The 19799-nt window shown below is 36.6% G+C and overlaps 1 pseudogene; it reads left to right on the forward strand.

Annotated features, from left to right (window-relative positions):
• The first annotated feature begins 15556 nt into the window (after positions 1–15556).
• Positions 15557–17063, forward strand: LOC110223797 (mediator of RNA polymerase II transcription subunit 7-like; annotated as a pseudogene).
• Positions 17064–19799: the final 2736 nt, after the last annotated feature.

A 19799-nucleotide genomic window follows, 5' to 3' on the forward strand; every position in this document is an offset into this window, starting at 1 on the left:
TAGTCAGAGTGAGTCTAAGTCGCATAAAGTTGTCAGCCTCACTCTCTCATCTAGAATCATTGAAGTTCAGTGGCAAGGCTAGTCAAGACAACTGGTGGATGATCTCAGTGTCTTCAGTGTCTGACCAAACTCAAAGTGCTCCTCAAAGTCTGCTTCAGCTGCCTTCATGGCCATTAGAACAAGTGTCATCCACCCAATCAACCAAGTAAAGTCTTCACATGTTAGGGGTAGGCATCACCCTAACTCATCAACAGTTACTCTCAACCTGGTTTGGGTTGGTTTTACTGAAGTGTGGCCGCTGTGCATGCTACAGCTTCTTAGAGCCACAGGTAAGAGGTGAGTGGCAGGTGGACACCAAAGGTGGATAAGCAGCCCAGAAAAGGGCTCAGAAAACCGTCACACCAGTGGTGCTAGTCCTCCCTGGCTTCTAAAAATTCTTTCAGGCTCTTACTCTGTGATCCAACAGTCCTGTGTAAAATTTCTCCCATTTCTGCCATCATGAAGAGATAGTCCTTCTTGTCAAGACTAACCCCTTTCCATGTATCATTGACCTTGTCTCCTATCTCTTCTTTTGTATTCCTTTTGAACTTAAATACATAAAGACAAAAAAGAACATTTCCATGTACACAGCACAACATAAAAAGAGGATTCAATATAAAACCATGAATTTCTATTTCATACTGTTTACTTTAAAAAAATAACAACTATGTAATAAGTACCACAGAACATTTGCAAAGCTCTGCTTTTCATTCTAAGTTTTGTTTTGTTCTCTATTGTGCACTTAAATTTTTTTTTCCTCCCTCCCTCCTCACCTTGCCCTAGGCAGCTCTTCTTAAACTGTGGGTCACAACCCATATGAGGTTGCATAACTGAATGTGGGGATGGTGAAAAGTTTGGCAATACTAAAAGGTTTCTGAATGCGCAACAACCAAAAATTAATTGAAAATCAAGCACGTAATGAATCTGAGATGTTTCTGGCAGCACTTGCCGATGTTGCATCATGCAACCTCACTGCAGTCTTGGTTCTGAACACACAACATACACACTTTGCACTGCATATGCTGTCACACCACACAATTATAACAAATGATGCCAGAAACACCTCTGCTCAGATTCAAGACTATTAAATTTCTTTGTGATTTATTATCAGTAAATGTTTGATTTGTATACCTATTTTATATACTTATATACCCAGAGTTGCATAAAAATTTCTCAGGCAAAAAGGGGTCATAAGTGGAAAAAGTTTAAGAAGCACTAGGCCTAGAGAAGGCTACCATTGGACACAAATATCCATATATATGTAAAATCATACTATACATACCTCTATTTATCAATTTATTCTCTGGAGGCATTTACCATCTTCCTCCATAGGTCCTTTGTAGTTGACTTGGGTATTTATAATATTCAAAATGACTTAGTCATTCAAAGTTGTTCTTAGAACAATATTGCTGTTACTGTACAGGGTGTTCTCTTAGTTCCACTCATTTCACTTTTCATTATTTCATGCAAGTCTTTCCATGTTATTCTGAAATCAACCTGCTCATCATTTCTTACGGCACAGTAGTATTCCATCACAATAATATACCACAACTTGTTCAGCCATTCCCCAATTGATGGACATCCCCATAATTTCCTTTTCTTTGCCACCGCAAAGAGAGCTACAATAAATATTTTAGAACATATAAGTTCTTTTCCTTTTTCCCTAATGATCTTGGGAAATAAACCTAATAGTAGTATTAGTGGATCAAAGGTTATACACAGTTTTATAATTCTTAGGGCATAGTACCAGATTACTCTCCTAAATGGTTAGATTAGTTCCCACAGCAGTGAATTAGTGTCCCAATTTTTCCACATTCCCTCCAATATTTGTCACTTTCCCCTTCAATCATTATAGCCAATCTGATAGGTATAAATAGATATCTGAAAGTTGTTTTAATTTGTATTTCTCTAATCAATAATGATTTAGAGCATTTTTTCATATGGCTATATATAGTTTTTATTTCTTCATTGAAAAACTGCCTGATCATATCCATTGACCATTTATCAACTGGGGAATGACTCATCTTATAAATTTGACAAAAAAGTTATTTATATATTTGAGATATGAGACCTTTATCTGAGAAATTATAATCCCCCCCAATTTTCTTTCTTTTTTTTTCTTTCCCAATGCTTTCCTTTTGATTTTCCTTCTGTCTTTTGCAGCAGATTGCCCCCTTTATTATTCCCACTCTCTCTTCAATCTTTTTTCTCCCTGTCTACTGGCTCTTTCTCTGCTGCCTACATAAATGCCAATGTCTCCTCCATCCTTTAAAAAACCTTCACTTGATCCTAATATCCCTGGTAGGTACCATCTAATATCTCTCTTCCTCTTCTTTTCAGCTAAACTTCTTGAGAAAGTCTTCTATACCAAGTGTACTTCACTTCTTCTTTTTAAACTTTCTGAACTCTAGCCTCCAATTTCATCATTCAACTGAAATTACTCTCTCTAAAATCATCAATGATCTGTTAATTGTCTGATCTAATGGCCTTTCCTCAATTCTCTCTGCTTTAACATTTCTGTAGTCCTTGACACTGCCCATCATCCTCTCCTCCTGGATCTTTTTTCTTCTCTAGCTTTTCATGATATTGCTCTCCCTTGGTTCTCCCCCCATTCATCGAACCACTAACTTTTCAGTCTCCTTTGCTCTGTCTTCATCCTGGTCATAACTACTAACCATGTGTATCCCTCAGGAGTTTGTCCTGGGTCATCTTCTCTTATCCTGCTGTACTAGTTCACTTCGAGATCTCAGTTCCCATGGGTCCAATTATTATTGCTATGCAGATGTTTATCAGATCTAATTATGCAGCCCTATCTGCTCTCTCCTGAGATACAGTTTTGTGTCACCAACTGCTTTTTGTACATCTTGAACTATATGTCTTATAAGCACTTCAAAACTCAATAGATCTAAAAGAGAACTCACTAGCTCTTTCCTCCCCACCTCCCCCAATCCACCTCTCTTTCAGACTTCCTCATTACTACCACATGAACTACAATCTTCCCAGTCACTCAGACTATCTACCCTTGGTGTTATCCTCGACTCCTCACTCTAACTCATCCTACACATCCTATGTGTTGCCAAGTGCTGTTGTTTGCTTTCACTGTATCTCTCCTAAATGGAAGGCCACCCTGGTGCAGGCTTTTATCACCCCACACCTTTACCCCTATAGCCTTCTGTTTGGTCTTCCTGACTCAAGTCTCTTCTATTTCAATCCATCCTTCACACAGCTGCCACAGTGATTTTCCTAAAGCTTAGACATGCCTGTGTCATACCCCTATTCAATAAACTCCAGTGGCTCCCTATTCCTTCTGGGATCAAATGCCCCCTACCTGTTTTTCTAATCTTCTTTTCTCTTTTTTCTCTATTCTTCTGCCAGATGTCTGCACTCTGCAATCTAGCTGTACTAGTCAGCTTGCAGCTCCTCAAACACAGCACTCCATTGGCTGTTTCTGGCCTTTTGTATTGGTTGTTCCCCATTCCTGAAATGTTCTCCCTCTTCAATTCCATCCCCCTTAGAATCTCAGGCTTTCTCTAAGACTCAGCTCAAATGCCAGCTCCTTCAGGAGGCCTTTCCTGTTCTCCCCAGCTGCGTCTTCCTTCTCCTCTTAGGTTACTTCTCCCACCAACTATTCTGTAGCTATTTTGTTTGTATGGAGATACCTGTTTGCATGTTATCTCCCCTCACTCCATTTGAATGTTAGTACCTTAAGGACAAAGATTGTGAGGGTTTTTTTTTTGTTCCTCTTAAAGTTTAGCACAATGTTTGGCACACAGCAATCACTTTCTTGGATTATGACTGACTAATCATGTCTAATTATCATTCACCACAATTCTGATTATTTATACCACTAAGTATGATTGATTAACCTGGAAAGTGTGAGTTGATTATGACCACAAACTTAAAAGCTTATATGCAATCTTCGTAGTGGCTCATTCACATAGCTCATTCAACAGAGTAATCTGCTCACAAATTATAAAACCTAGACTATTAATTACCACCTATATTAAATGATAAAAATATAGAAAATACATTGTGGCCAAACTTCTCAAAACCAACAACATAGCTATGAAACTGGAAGTCTAAAAAGCATCTATATGACAAGGAAAACACCTGAATAAGACCATAGAACACAAAACATAAAATTTATTTTCATTGTTTCAGTTTTACTTCTTTAGTCAGTAACTGGCTTCCCCCTCAGCTTCCACTGAACAAGCACTTGGATTTACAGTTCTCCAATATACTTTGTATACTGTAATGTTCAGTATTACAATTATCTGTCTTTATGTCTTCACGACAGCAAGGATTATGTCATCTAAATTTTATAGATCTTTCAATGCCAGCTCGGTGCTCTACACACAATTGACAATACATCTTGGTCAGGTGAATGAATAAATTGATGAATGGCTCTTAAAATCGGAAGGAATTTTAGAAGATACTTAGTCCTGCTACCTCATTTGGCAAATGAGCTAACTGAAGACCAGGGACCAAAGACCAGAGTCAAAAGCCTTGCACAAGTTCAAGTTCACACAGGAAATCAGTGCTTTCCTATTTTATGCCATAAAAAGGACAGAAAACCACCATCAGGATTTAATCCAGAGTCTATTGACTCAGAACTGTGTTTAAAATAAGATTATTAATTTAATAAACTTAATTGCTGGTTTCTCTTGAGAACTTAATTCTTCCTAGCTCTGCTGTTGAAACAGTATATTTAGAAGCACCAGTAGGTAGAAGTTTGCTGTTAGAGTTAGACAAACTCATAATATTGAATGAGACAGAGACTGAAAAGCAAACAGAAGAATTTTTAAAGCACACATGGCCAGGCCATTTTGTTTACAGTCAAATAACCCTACAAATCTCGAAGTCACAGAAGCCATAATTTAATATTTATGTTTATAATCATGAGTCTGGCCAACTAGGTGGTTCAGTCAATAGAGTGCTGGGCCTGAAGTCAGGAAGATGCATCTTCCTGAGTTCAAATGTAGCCTCAGACACTTACTAGCTGTGTGACCCTGGGCAAGTCACTTAACCCTGTTTGCCTCTGTAAAATGAGCTGGAGAAGGAAATGGCAAACCACTTGCCAAGAAAATCCCTAATGGGTCACAAAGAGCCAGAAATGACTGAAAAACAACTAAACTGAATCATGAACCTAAACCACAGATATGGAGCCAAAAGAAACTTTAGTTGCCATCAGAGCTCCTCATTTTACAGATAGGGGTCTTAGATTCAGAAAATTTAAGCACAGGATCACACAAATATTAAGTATTTGGAGAAGGATTTGAACTCAGGTCTTCCTGACTCTAGGACCAGAACTCTATCTGCTATTCAAGCTGCCTCTCCAGAAAAATTGTCCCCCCTCCCCAAAGTGAAATTAACCTCCATGTACTGCTCAAGAAGCAGTGAAGGAAGTGTGCAATACATCTTAAAAATTTTTCTAATAAAATTATTGAAATCAAAGTTTTGGCATTTATAGGGAGAAGCTTCAGTTATCTGGAAATACTTAGAATTTATTTGGAACAGCTCAATTCCCAAGTAACATGAGACAAAATAAGAAGTTGCTATTTTTTAAGAGTGGCTAAACATCTAAAGAAGGCTCCTACTAGAACATGTCTAAATGAAATATAATGTTTCACTGCTCATTCTTTTTCACTTAGGACTTAAATTGCCTTTTTTTCCCTCTGAAAAATCACCATATAGCCAGTTGTTAATTTTTAATAATACACTATTGCTTCATTCTCTTTATTAAATGATATCCTTAAAGCTAATAGATCACAATATCTCTGGACACAAACCACTAAAAGGAACTGAGATTATAAGACAACGAACAGGAAACACAAAATAAATTCTGACATAAAATGAGGAAAGGTAAATATATTGGTTCATATTTCTATAGACATATTATAGTTCTGTAATATTCAGAGTTCTGAAAATGTTGCTTTCCCACTATCTTTGCCCCTATTTGACCAGATGCTAGGAAAGGACCCAAAGAAAGTGACTGTCATCATTTTGAGGAAAATATTTATCTGTGGTTGTAGCATGAACAAAGGAGACAAAAAAGAGGGCAATCCGGGCTGCATAAAATTCTCCAGATGGATTTTAAAGTCCACACACTGAGCTATACTTATTCACATGCACAAATCATATCCCATGCTGAAACCCAGAAGTCTCAGAGATGAAGCAGCAGTTCCACTCTGGCAATAAAATAATAACAACAACTGCCAATGATCAGGAGTTCATCAACTTAGGCAAAATACAGAGAAAAGATGATGCTTGAAAATAACTGTTTCTCCAAGTCACCAGATGAAAACCATATTAGACATAATGATGATACACAAAAGATCTTGAGGGATCAAACCCTGTTCTTGGCCACGTACCACTTTTACTCGAAAGATAAAGGTTATAATTGACCCACCTCTCTTTTCTAAGGAACTGAATTTTTAAAAGTATATAATACTAATTCAGAAAGTATTCAAAGGCCCCCAACCCCCAATAAAAAGTGCCTCTCTTTCTTTTTGTTTCACTTGGCTATTACTTCTTTTGAAGCAGTGTGTGCACTGGATAGAAAGCTAGCCTTAAAGCCTGGAAGATTTTGCTTTTAACCCCTACTGGTAGTGTGACCCTGGACAAATCAATTAATCTCTGGGTTTTTCAGAAAAATATACTATTTTCAACTGTAAGTTGCAGGGGGAAATATTTAAATATGAAAAATAGCATGTATGTGGGAGAGAGAAGACATTAATAAGGGAGAAAAAGGAACAGTTTTGTACAGGGTAGAAAGAGGAAAAATATTATTCCCTAGCCTTCCAATACTAGTTGACCTCCTTTGGGATCCAAGGCTCACAGAGTGAGTTTGTGGTGACAGAGCTCCCTGTAGCTGTGCCAGAGAAGTTGGGTGTGTTCCTCTGTGTGAAGCTGAATGGCTGGGACAGAGCCAAGTACTCGCAGAGTCTCTTCATCCAGGAGTTCCCTAAAGCAATGTAATCATACGACCAGCCCCAATCCAATCCATTATTGCTAATACCCTTAGGAAAGAAATCTAAAGTCCCTTGAAACTATTTTAAAACCTATTTAAAACAAAACACAAATCTACTTCTTTTTCCTTTCAGAGGTCTTCATTTTTATCTGCCTCATTTATGAGAGACCTACAGATCCAGAGTTTGAAAGAAATGAGTAACATTAAGTACTAAAGCTGACTTAAAAAAAACACTTATTTCTTTGTTCAAAAATGTTTGAATTTAGCTTCATGGAATGAACTACAAGAGTTATGAAAATCAAATTTGTAAAATCTTGATAGTTTCATTTGATAGCCAAACATCACCCATGTTGATATCAAGGCAGAACCTATTATGTTTTTTTCTTCATGGAGAATCTGGTGCTCTGCATCGTAGGTCATATCTTAAGGGGATCTCCCCCAAAGCACTCTTTCATTAACTCATTTTGCTGCCACCTGGAGTTTCATCTGAGAAATCTCAGAATTTAGGGTCATGATTATGTATTCACAGATGTGGATAAATGAGTACACTAGTTCTAATACAAATACTCAAGGTAACAAATACTTATCAGGTGTGAGACAGGTGTTACTTCACCTCACATAAAATACCAAAATTACATAATGGACTCACAGTAATTTCCTAATAATTGATATTATTTTTCCATTCCAGTGAGTCCCATTTTTCCTGCAGGGCCCTCCTCATACAGTCTCCTAGTGCAATTCTGTGGTTTCTATTCAAGGAAAGGAAATAAACTTGAGGTTGCTAGAGAAGCAACCTCCTTCCCTCTGCAAATACATTGTCTAAATAACTCATCAAACAGAGTAGAGACAAGATGGTGGAATAGACTGAAGCAATACAGTGAGTTTCATGGCAAATGTGTTAAAGGCCTTTCTCTGAAGAATATTTGTTTAAATATCTTGGAAATATAAGACTTTGATTGGTAGTAGAAATAATATCCCTTAGGGCCCTAATACATAGACTGGTCTAGTTTTCCCTGAGGTCCTACTCCATGCAGGCTAGTCTAGTGTTTCTTTTAAAGGGATTTCTGGGTGATGTGGCCAATAAAATGGATGACTAGACATTTTCTCTGATCCTCCCAAACTCGCAAAACTCTCCAAAAAAAAGTAGAAATAGGTACAAGAAGTAAAGTAATTGCAGCTGTCTCCACAGGCAAAAACACCAAGAAGTCTAATGAGACAACAACCTAATGAATTCACATAGTTATGTCCAAGGTGGCTATATAGAAAAATTGAAGCCTTCTCAGTCCAGAACAGCAGTGCACTACAATGCTATAATACTCAGAGAGCTAAAGAAATAGAAAACTCAGGGAGATGCCAATATATAAGTGAGACTTCACCATGTCTGAATAAAGGGGGACTGGCACCCAGTCAGAGCCAGTCGTGTTTCCCCAGAAATCACTTAGGGCAGGGAATGATGCTGGTGAAAAATGAATTCTACAACAAAGGAGGCAGTTGAGACAGCTTTGAGGTCCAGCCGTGGGATATCCATGATCAAAGGTGAAGAAGTCAGAAAGTGAAAGATAGGGTGAAGTAAGGGGAAAGAAATAAAATTTGTAAAGCTTTCAGGAGGAAGAAAATTCAGTTATGAACCTGGAATACTAACATATAAATCAAAAGGGAAGATATTAAAAATAGAAGGGGAGATGGCCTCCAGATCAAATAAAAATGTGCAAACGTCTCTGAATAAAGTCTGCAAAACAAATGAAAATTAATCAACACATAATGAGAAAATATTCTGTGTATTCTCAAGAAGTTATGGAATCATAGCAGGATGTTCCCAAATGATTAAAAGAAATAAGAATCATGAAAGTAGATTTTGTGACCCACACAGCACAAATAATTTGCAGAATAGAAAAACTTGATTCTGTAGTGGCAAATCTCTCCAAAGAAATAAAAGGAAGAACAACTTATTGGAAATACATATGTATAGAAGTGAAGGACAATGTGGAAGAAGAGAATCAAAAAAGTAATAATGTTAAAAGAACACATGATGCCTACACATGGGCAACATGAAAATCTAAGACATAATGTGTAGATAACGATCACAGATCTCCCAAGAAGGACAGAACAAGTCCAAAAAATCGGAATATCGTAATGCAAGAAATAATATAAGAAAATTGCCTATAACTTCTGAAAGCAGAAAACAAAGTGCCCATCAAAAGAATCAATTGTATACCTCAAAAAAAAAAAACAAAGAAAACACTACATAGCATATTGCTAGATACAAAGTAATTAAATCCAGCAATTCTAATGATAAAAACCAAATCCTTTAAGTGACCAAGGGAAAGACATTAAAATATAAAGGAAAGGAAATTCAAATAACAGAAGGCTATTTGTAACCACCAGAAATCACAGAAAGGAATAGAATGATGTGTTTCAAAGACCAAAGAAGCTCACCATGCAAAGTGACATGCCCTACAAATCTGAGCCTAATCATCAATGAAAGAGATGAACATTCAATAAATTTGAAAGTATTTCTACAAAAAAAAAAAGAAAAATGTGATAATTTGCTCTGCATGGACTCCAGGTAAAAGAAATACAAGAAAGGCAAAATAAACAGAATGGGCAACTAGGTGGCTCAGTGGATAAAGTGCCTGGCCTGGAGTCAGGAAGACTCATCTTCCTAAATTCAAATCTGGCCTCAGACACTTCCTAGTTATGTGACCTTGGGCAAGTCATTTAATCCTGTTTACTTCAGTTTCTTCACCTGTAAGATGAGCTGGTGAAGAAAATGGCAAACCACTCCAGTATCTTTGCTAAGAAAACTCCAAACAGGGTCATGAAGAGTCAGACAGGACTGAACAAAAATAACACCAAAACCAAAGAGATCTATCAAGGAAAGTACAAGTAATGAAATAAATTACACTGGAGAAAAAGGAAAAGTGATTCCTATAAGATTGAAAAGCAAAACAAAACAAAAATAGCAACAACAAAATAACAATGGGGGATAACTAAGAGATTTCTTTCTAAAATAAAACAGACACAAGGGTGAAGAAAGCAGAATTAAAATAGAAATGATGGTGAAGGATCAGTCCTGAAAAACCATGGACTAAACCTCACAATACCCCATCTATAAATAAATCAATATTTGTTTGTGAGACTAAACTGAAGAATATGGGAAAGCATAAAAGGTCAGAGGGGAGGATGAAGATAGAGGGGAACATGTGAGGTAGTCTAGGAAAGTCAATGATAAATAATGAATGGGAGATAACTTCTATAGTCTCTCAGGAAGAAGAGAAACTTTGGGAAAATGTGAGGCATAAAAGTGAGAGATTAAAACAAGAAGAAAGAAAAAGGGAAATCTGAATTTAGTAACAAGTCCCAGTGGAGAACCCTCCCATGGGAGGAGAGATATTCTGTAATGGGAGACAGGGACCTTACAGTGTGTATAATCATAGGGATTTTTTTGCTCAGAAAGACCACTACTTCTGAGTAAATCTTGTGCTTCCATAGACAACATCCTGACTTAAGATAAGGAGAATCAGAGTTCCTGGGGAATCTGATGTCCAAGAGGATGGAAGAGCATGGACCCAGAAAGATTTCATGGCAAATTGGAAAGAAAACTGACCGTGAGAAAAAAAGGGTAAAAATAAAATGAATGATCAGGCACACAAGAAAATTTCCACAATGGGACAATACTTCCCTGGTCTCCATCTCCTTCAAGAATTAATACTTCTAAGGGTGAGGTATAGCAGTAATAAGGGAGAATGCAGTCAGAGCTGCAAGGCAATAATAGGAATTATTTAGAAGAGATAATTCAAAATAGGTAGTTAGAAACCTTAATTCACATGGAACAAAGAGACTAACAAAGGAATAAATAAATGTAAGAACCATGAATCATAGACTAAAAGTTTAGTCTAGACAGAAATAGAAGAATAGTATGGAAGGAAGTAGGGCAGCTCTCTTTGTGGGGGCAAGGAACTGGAAATTGCAGGGATGCACATCAATTGGGGAATGCTGAATAAGTTGTGGTGTATGATTGTGATAGAATACTATTGTGCTACAAGAAATGATGAGCTCATCTAAAGTCATATAAAAAATGTTAAATTATTGCTGATGGACAAATTTAACAGAAAGAGAAACAAAAGGGAATATATGAACAAATTGCTAGAGAAACTTGAACTAAAAGACTTATGGTATCTTCTAAATGGGACTGCTAAAGAATATATGTATTTCTTAGAAATTATTTGGAATTTTTACAAGACTTCATCATGCACTAGAGCACAGAAATATCACAAATAAATGTTAAAGGGCAGAAATAGCAAATTTATCCTTTACAAACCATAATGTAAAAAAAAAATGTAATCAGTTTAGAGACCACAAATAAAAAGATGGTTGACTAAAGGGTTGTATATTTGAAAACAAATATACAAATATACTTGATATTCAATAGAAGAAAAACAAGCCTTTGATAAAGTACAACACTCATTTTGCTTAAAAAAAAAAGCAAAACCAAACAAACATATACACATGCTCGCACAAAAACCCTAAGTACAGAAAGAGATTTTTTAAAAATACTTTTTAAAATGTCATAGGAAGTATATATCTTAAGCCAAAAGCAAGAATCATGCGATGAGTCCTGTGACTTCTTGAGGAAACTTTCCTGACCCTGACACAGCTTCCTTCCCTCATAGAACTTAATTGGCCCCAGCTTCCCTGATTCAGCTTACTGGTCTGGGAATGTCCCAGCTGTGTGTAGTAATCAACTCTGAGACTTGGCCCAAGAGCATGTGAGTCACCATACCTGATGACTGACTAACTAGATGCTTTTCCAGATGGAGTCTAGGGTCAGTGGGTTGGGGTGTATGCTCATATAGGCTAAGTGCCATTGTATCTTTGCTGTACAAGGTTTGCTGTGTTAGAGAAAAACAAACCTCCTCTTTTGTTGAATATTCAGCGATTTGCCAGTACTTTATTTGTCCCAGTATCATTTGAACTGAAGGTGCTAATGTTAGAGCAGTGACTACAACACATCATATATAATGAGGATACACTAGAAGCTTTCCAAATAAATATAGGAGTAAAGCAAGAATGCCCACTCTCCCCATTATTATTTGATATAGCTCTAGAAATGTTAGCAATAGCAATAAGACAAAAGGAGAAGTTAAAAGCATAAAAAAGGCAAAGATGAGATGGAACTAGGTTTGTTTGCTGACAACATGACTTGGAAAATCCCAGGGAATCAGAAAAGGTACTGAGAGAATTAATAGCTTTAGCAAACTTGCAGGTTACAAAATAAAGCTACAAATATCAACAATATTCCTGTATAATAAAAACAAAATCCAAGAGGCAATATTAGAAAGAAAAATCCTATTCCAAATAACTACAAAATGCATAAAATATTTTGGTATCAACCTGCCATTTACAAATAGGTAAGTGGACAAGGACATAAACATACAGTTCTTTAAAGAATAATCACAAACTATTAGCAACTATATGAAAGAATGCTCCAATCATTAATAATAAGAGAAATGCAAATCAAAAACAACCCTGAGGTTTCCTCTCATACTCTGGAAAACAGCAAAGATGACAGAAGAAGGAAAGAGTTAATGTTAGAGGGATTATGGGAAAATAAACACACTAGTACATTGTTGGTGGGTTGTGAATCAGTACAATCACTCTAGATAGCAATTTTGAACTATGCAAACGAAGTGTCTAAAATGGTTAGTACTCAGAAACCCAGAGACTTAGAGCTACAAGGAGCTCATTGATAAGAAAAAAGCTCCTATATTCACCAAGATATTTATAGCAGCACTTTTTGTAGTAGCAAAGAATTTGAAACAAAGTAGATACCTAATGACTGGGGAATGGCTAAACAAATTGTAGTACATTAATGTAATGGAATATTATTATTCTACAATGATGAATACAGAGACACATAGAAAAACATGCATGATCTAAAGCAAAGTGAAGTAAGCAGAGCCAAGAAAACAATATACATACTAAATACAATTATGGACATAAGAAAGAACAACCATTTCATAAAATCAAAAGTGAATGTTGCAAAATTGCGAAGAAGAATGACTCCAAGAGAAATATAAGACACCTCTACCTTAATTCTTTGAAGATGTAGGAGGTCTATGGCTATGGAATGCTGAATATATTTTCAGACTTTCTGATATAGTGATCAGGTTGCAACAGCACAGCAAAGTAGATAATTTTGATTACATGAAACTAATGAAGGAAATCCAATTTCTTTTTTTCCTCAAGCTGTGAATGAACTTTTAAGTGCAATATCTTGTGGTTCTTAAAATATGCATACCTACATATATATGTGTAGATATTTATGTATGTATGTTTGTATATTTTCAATTACATGTAAAAACAATTTTTAACATTTGTTTTTTAAATTTTTGATTTCTAAATTCTCTCCCTCCATCCCTCCCTTCACTATCTTTTCCTTGAGAAGGCAAGCAATTTGATATAGTTACACATGTGCAGTCATGCCAAACATAGCTCCATGTTGTCAAAGAAAACAGAACAAAAAACAAGAAAACTAAGCAAAATGAAGATTTTTTTAAAAAGTAAGATTCAACCTGTATTCAGATGCCACCAGTTCTTTCTCTGGAGGAGGATAGCATTTTTCATCATAAGTCATTTACAGTTGATCTTTGTACAATATTGCTTTAACTGTGTACAGCGTTCTTCTGTTTTGGCTCATTTCACTGGGCATTAGTTTATCTGCCCTCCTTTCTTTCATGCCCTGCTCTTATCCCCTTCCCCTCCTACTTCCCCATAGGTCACAAAGATTTCTATACCCAACTAAGCATGTTTTAGCCATTTTCAATGAGAGTAAGGTTCAAGCATTGCTACCCCCCCACACACACATCTTCCCCTCCACTGTAAAAGTTTTTTGTGCCTCTTTCATGTGAAATAATTTACTCCATTCCACCTCACCTTTCCCCCCTTCTCCGAGTGCATCCTTCTTTCTCATCTTAATTTTATTTTGGAGGTACCATCCTATCATCATCACACCCATGCCCTCTGACTACATATACTCCTTCTAACTGCCCTAATAATGATAATCAAGTTCTTAGGAGTTACAAGTATCATCTTCCCATGTAGCAATGTAAACAGCTTAACTTAATTGAATCTCTTATGTTTTCCCTTACCTGTTTACTTCTTTATGTTTCTCTTGAGTCTTATATTTGAAAGTCAAACTTTCTATTCAGCTCTGGCTTTTTTCATCAGGAAACTTGCTTGAAAGTCCTCTACTTCATTGAATATCTATTTTTCCCTTAAAGGATTATACTCAGTTTTGCTGGGTAGGGGATTATTGGTTGTAATCCTAGCTCCTTTGCCCTCTGGAATATCATGTTCCAAGCCCTCCAGTCCTTTAATGTAGAAGCTGGTAAATCTTGTGTTATCCTGACTGTGGATCCATGATATTTGAATTGTTTCTTTCTGACTACTTGCGGTATTTTCTCATTGACCTAGAGGCATCCACCAGATGGAACTAGCCTCTAACTTGTGGGAGGGTGGAACTAAACAAACCAGGCTAAAGACAAAAGAGTAGCAAATCAAACAGAAGTTTAATTTCAAAGTGAGGGAAATGACTTGCAAATAAGGACATGTGTGCCAGAGCCCTGTCCCTAGTTGGGGTGGGGAAAGGGGGCCCTGAGGCAGTGTGGGGAGATCTCAATACTTGCACCTCTGGCTATGTAGTGAGCTGTAGCCCTTACAATGAGGGGTAATAGCAGCAATGTGACAAATTTGATTCATAGCAGGGCTTGATGCCCAGAAACAATTCTGAGATTTTGCTGTGACTGAGATCATCCAGAGGGTAAGCACAAAGGATTGTTGTTATGCCAAGCTCAGGTCACAGACCACTTGCCAGGACTTAGCTCTAGAAAACAGGTTGTCTTTTAATATCTTGACAGAGGTCTTCATTTGGCTATAATATTCCTGGGAGTTTTTGCACCTCCTTTTCCATTTGTCTAATTTTACTTTTTAAGGAGTTCTTCCGTTCATTGGATTTTTATGCCTCTTTTACCATTTGGCTTATTTTCTTTTAAAAGGTTTTAATTTCCTTAGTAGTTTTTTTTTTGTGCCTCCTTTACCGAGCTGTTGACTCTTTTATTTTCATTATTTTCTTGCACCACTCTTATTTCTTTCCCCAATTTTTCCTCTACCTTTCTTATTTGATTTTTAAAATACTTTTTGAGGAGTCTCAACTAAGACAGGCTTCTTCAGACTCTCTCAAGAACAGCGCAAACTGCAGGTTGATGGAGACCCACCAGAATGCCACCTCCTCAGGATTGAGGGAGGGAAGGAAACTTGTGATGAACACTGGGATGAGGCATAAGACCTTTAGGAGTCAGGGGCTGGAGAAGGTGCAAGCTGCAGTTAAGCAGTGTCCAACAGTGATCAGTGAGAAAAGGCAGACAAGCAGCATCTAGCAAAGTCCAACAGCATCTGGTATAGATTTCTTTAAGACCAAGATCACCAGGAGCAACTCAGAAACAAACAGAGCAGTGTGATGTTGGGGAGGTACTTGGATATTTCAAAATGGGTGAACCTCAGCAAGTGAGTGCACTGCCTCCATCACCGATGCAATACATCAAGGAATATACAGATGAAAACATCCAGAAAGGTCTAGCTCCTAAGCCTCCATCTCCAGTAAAAGACAGTTATATGATGTTTGGCAATCAGTTCCAGTGTGATGACCTTATCACTGGCCCTTTGAAAAGTTAGGGCATTGTGGCTGAGCAAGTTGTGGTATATGAATGTAATGGAATACTATTGTGCTATAAGAAATGATGAACAGGCTGACTTCAGAAAGACCTGGAAAGACTTATATAGTCCCATGCTGAGTGAAGTAAGCAGAACCAAGAGGACTTTGTACACAATAACAGCCACGTTATATGATGACTAATTTTGTTAAACTGAACCCTTCTCAGCATTACAAGGATCAAAGACATCTCCAGAGGCCTCGGGATGGAAAATGCTGTCCACATCCAAAGAAAGAACAATGGCAGTCGAATCACTATCACTTATTTTTACCTTCTGTTGAATTTTGTTTCATCTTTCTGATGGTTCCTCCTATTGGTTTTAATTTTTACTTACAACTTCACTAATGTGAAAATATGTTTAATAGGAATGCAAATGTAAAGCCTATGTCAGATTGTGTGCTATCGGAAGGGGGAGAAAAATTTTCAACTCAAAAGCATATGGAAGTGATTGTTGATAAATCAAAATAAATTAATAAAATTTAAAAAAAAGAAAAGTTTCCAATCTAGCTTCAAGGGACAGATATACTTGTGTGTATACGTATACATGGAGAGAGGGGAGAGAGAGAAAGAGAGACAGACAGACAGAGAGAGAACAAGAACATACACCAAAAAATACAAGATAATTGAAGGAGAGAAGAATGCACAGAACTTGATGGGATCAGGATGGACTTCAGACAGAGGGAACAAATCTTGAAGGAAATAATAGATTCTGACAGAGGAGAGGTGATTGCATTGTAACCCTGGAGGATAATCAGAAAAAAAAATATCAGGACATTGAACAACTTCACCCTATGCAGTTTGATCATAAGAAAGAACTAAGAAAACTCAATATGTCTATCCTTATTAACTTTTTAGATCTTCTATATATCCTGATTAGGAGTCTTGGAAGCATAAAACAAGAGGAAAAGCTAGAAGACCTAAAGCTGCTTTTTGTCCACGTGCATCATCTTATAAACGAGTACCAACCCTACCAAGCAACAGAGATGTTCAGAGTCATGATGGAGGTACAGAAAAGGCAGCACCTTGAAACAGCTGAAAGATTTCAGTAGCACTTGGAACAAGTTATTGAAATGATCCAGAATTGCCTGGCTTCTTTATCGGATGATTTGTCTTATACAGAAGGAGGAAGGAGGTTAAAAACTGAGCCAATGGATACTGATGACAGCAAAAATTATGTTGGACAAAATGAACAGCAAGGAAATTCTAGTCACAGAAGAGACCAGATTATAAGGAAAGACACTGCTTTGTGTATCTTAATTGGTGAAATGAATGAAAGGCCATGACGTCTTTTAAAAATTTGTTGAAGAAACTTTTGGAGGGTGGGGTGGGGTTATGTAGCCAAAAATTGTATGGCATTGTCTTGCTTATACTCTTGAAACTTGTATAGAGATATAAGTTTGCCTGATCATGAAAAATAAAATAAAATAAATAAAATAAAATACTTTTTGAGCTTTTCCCGGAATTCTATTTCTGCCTTAGATCAACTCATATTTTTCTTTAAGGCTTTGGATGTAGCTGTTTTGATATTGTTGTCTTCTTCTGAGTTTATGTTTTGATCTTCCCTGTCACCATAGTAACTTTTTAAAAAATCATTTTGTTTTTAATTTATGGGAGAAAATGAGAATTTCCATCACATAGTAGAAACAAAAAAGATGATTGCACATGAAATGGCAGATCTATTAGGTACAATTTACTATTCCTTTTAAATATGTAATAAAGTTATCATGTAAATTCTTTTTTCCTTTTTTTCTTCCCTACCCCCCCTAAAAGTGGCTACCATTAGACATAAATATTATACATACAGACATACACATATGTATATTATATAGATGTCATATTATATGTATGTACAATATACACATAAACATTCTATACATACTCCTTTTTATCAATTCTTTCTCTGGTTCATATAGCACCTTCCTTCATATGCCCTTTTTCATTAATTTGGGTATTTATAGTAGTCAAAATGACTTATTTGTTCAAAGTTGTTCTTAAAACTATATGCAACATTCTCTTGGTTCTGCTCATTTTGCTCTTAATTATTTTGTGCAAGTCTAATCACATTTTTCTGACATCAACCTGGTCATCATTTCGTATAGCACAGTAGTATTCCATCACAATCATATGCCACAACTTATTCAGTCATTCCCTAATTGATGGGTATTCCTGCAATTTCCAGTTCTTTGCCACTACAAAGAGAGCTTCCATAAATATTTTACAGCATATAGGTTCTTTTCCTTTTTCCTTAATCAGCTTTGGATATAGGCCTAGCAATGGTATTGCTCAGTCAAAAAGTACACACAGTTTTATAATGATTTGGGCATAATTCCAGATTGCTTTCTAAAAAGGCTGGATCAGTTCATAATTCCACCAACAATGAATTAGTGTTCCAATTTTTCCACATCCCCTCCAACATTTATTGCTTTCCCCTTCAATCATTTTAACTAATCTGGTAGGTGCAAAATGATATCTCAATGTTATTTTATTTACATTTTTCAAAACAATAATGATTTAGAGCATTTTTTCCTGTGACTATAGTTTTGATTTCTTTATCTAAAAAAACTGCCTGTTTATATCCTTTCACCATTGATCAATTGGGGAATGGCTCATATTCTTATAGATTTTACAAAATTCTTTATATGTTTAAGATATGAGACCTTTATCTGAGAACTATCTGTAAAAATTTTCCCCATATCGCCTGCTTTCTTTCTGATCTTGGCTATATTTGTTTTATTTGTACAAAACCTTTTTAATTTAATGTAATTAAAATTATCCATTTTATACCTCACTCTGCTCTCTGTCTCTTTTTTATTCATATCAGGTACATTTTGTTGTTGTCTGATCATTTTTTTCCAGTCTATTTCTTGACTTTTAACTTTGTGTTACATTTGGGCTCTGTTCCTGGGGTGGAGGAAGCATTGTCTCTAACTTCGAGTTTTTGTGCTACTGTTTTTCAGAGTTAGTTCTGGGAGTTTGTAAATTTTTTATTCTTCCAAGGTGGTATGATCTAAGGAGAGGTGAGGTCACTGCTCTCCTGGCCTATGATATGGTCTGTGAGTGGTTACAAGTATTCTTTTCCTCCCTGGAACTGTGACCAGTGTCCTTGCTCCTTCTAGTGTTTCCCCTCACCCTGGGACAATGCCGCAGAAGTATGTGTGGGCAATGCAACAGAGTCCTGCTCCCATTGCCAGCAAAATGTCCCCTGTAATCTCCTTCTGACCAGTTTTTCAAGTCTATGACTGCCTGTGGGCTGGGAGCTCCAGAAGCCATCATCATGGATTCAGTCACCCCCCAAGGCTATCGGGACTACATTCTACTCTCACCAGAGAGAGAGAGAGAGAAATTTCTTGCTGACCTTCTAAGTTATCTTGGGCTAGAAAATTGTTTCAATATCACTTATCTGGTTCTTCCACTCCATTATTTTAAAGTTGTTTGGAGGAGATTTTGGGAGAGCTTAGACAAGTCTCTGCCTTTACTCTGCCATCTTGGCTCTTTCTCTCTCCATCTTCTTTAGTGTCATCTCATTAATAAAATAGTATCAGTTTCAGATGTTTAAACATTTGATATTTCTAAGGACCCTGACATGATCATTTTTTCCTTCTTTCTTTCTTTCCTTCCTTCCTCCCTCCCTCCCTCCTTTTCTCCTCTCCTTCCTCCCTCCCACCCTCCCTCTTTTTCCTTCTTTCTATTTCTGTTTGTTCCTTTTTTTAGGTCAACTGCTTTTGATAGTAGATACCTCATATTTTTTTTTCAGTTTCTTGACTTTGTTCTACTATTTTTTATTATAATCTAGTCTCTTTGAATAACTGAATTCTGTCTTATCTTTTCTATTTTTCACAGAATCTACTACTTTTCTACCTTCTAAGTAATTTATTCTCTTTCCAGTTTTTTTTTCTTAAAAGATCTAATTTCATTTTTTTATCTTCTGGTTAATTCTTTTCACCTACTTTTGAAGTCCTTGTGGCTTTTTTCTGAGGCTCAACATATTTATTGTGGAGGTACTTTATTCTTCTGAGTTT

The sequence above is a fragment of the Phascolarctos cinereus genome, unplaced genomic scaffold (genome assembly GCF_003287225.1).
Source record: "Phascolarctos cinereus isolate Bilbo 61053 unplaced genomic scaffold, phaCin_HiC Scaffold_4;HRSCAF=312, whole genome shotgun sequence".
Classification (NCBI taxonomy): domain Eukaryota; kingdom Metazoa; phylum Chordata; class Mammalia; order Diprotodontia; family Phascolarctidae; genus Phascolarctos; species Phascolarctos cinereus.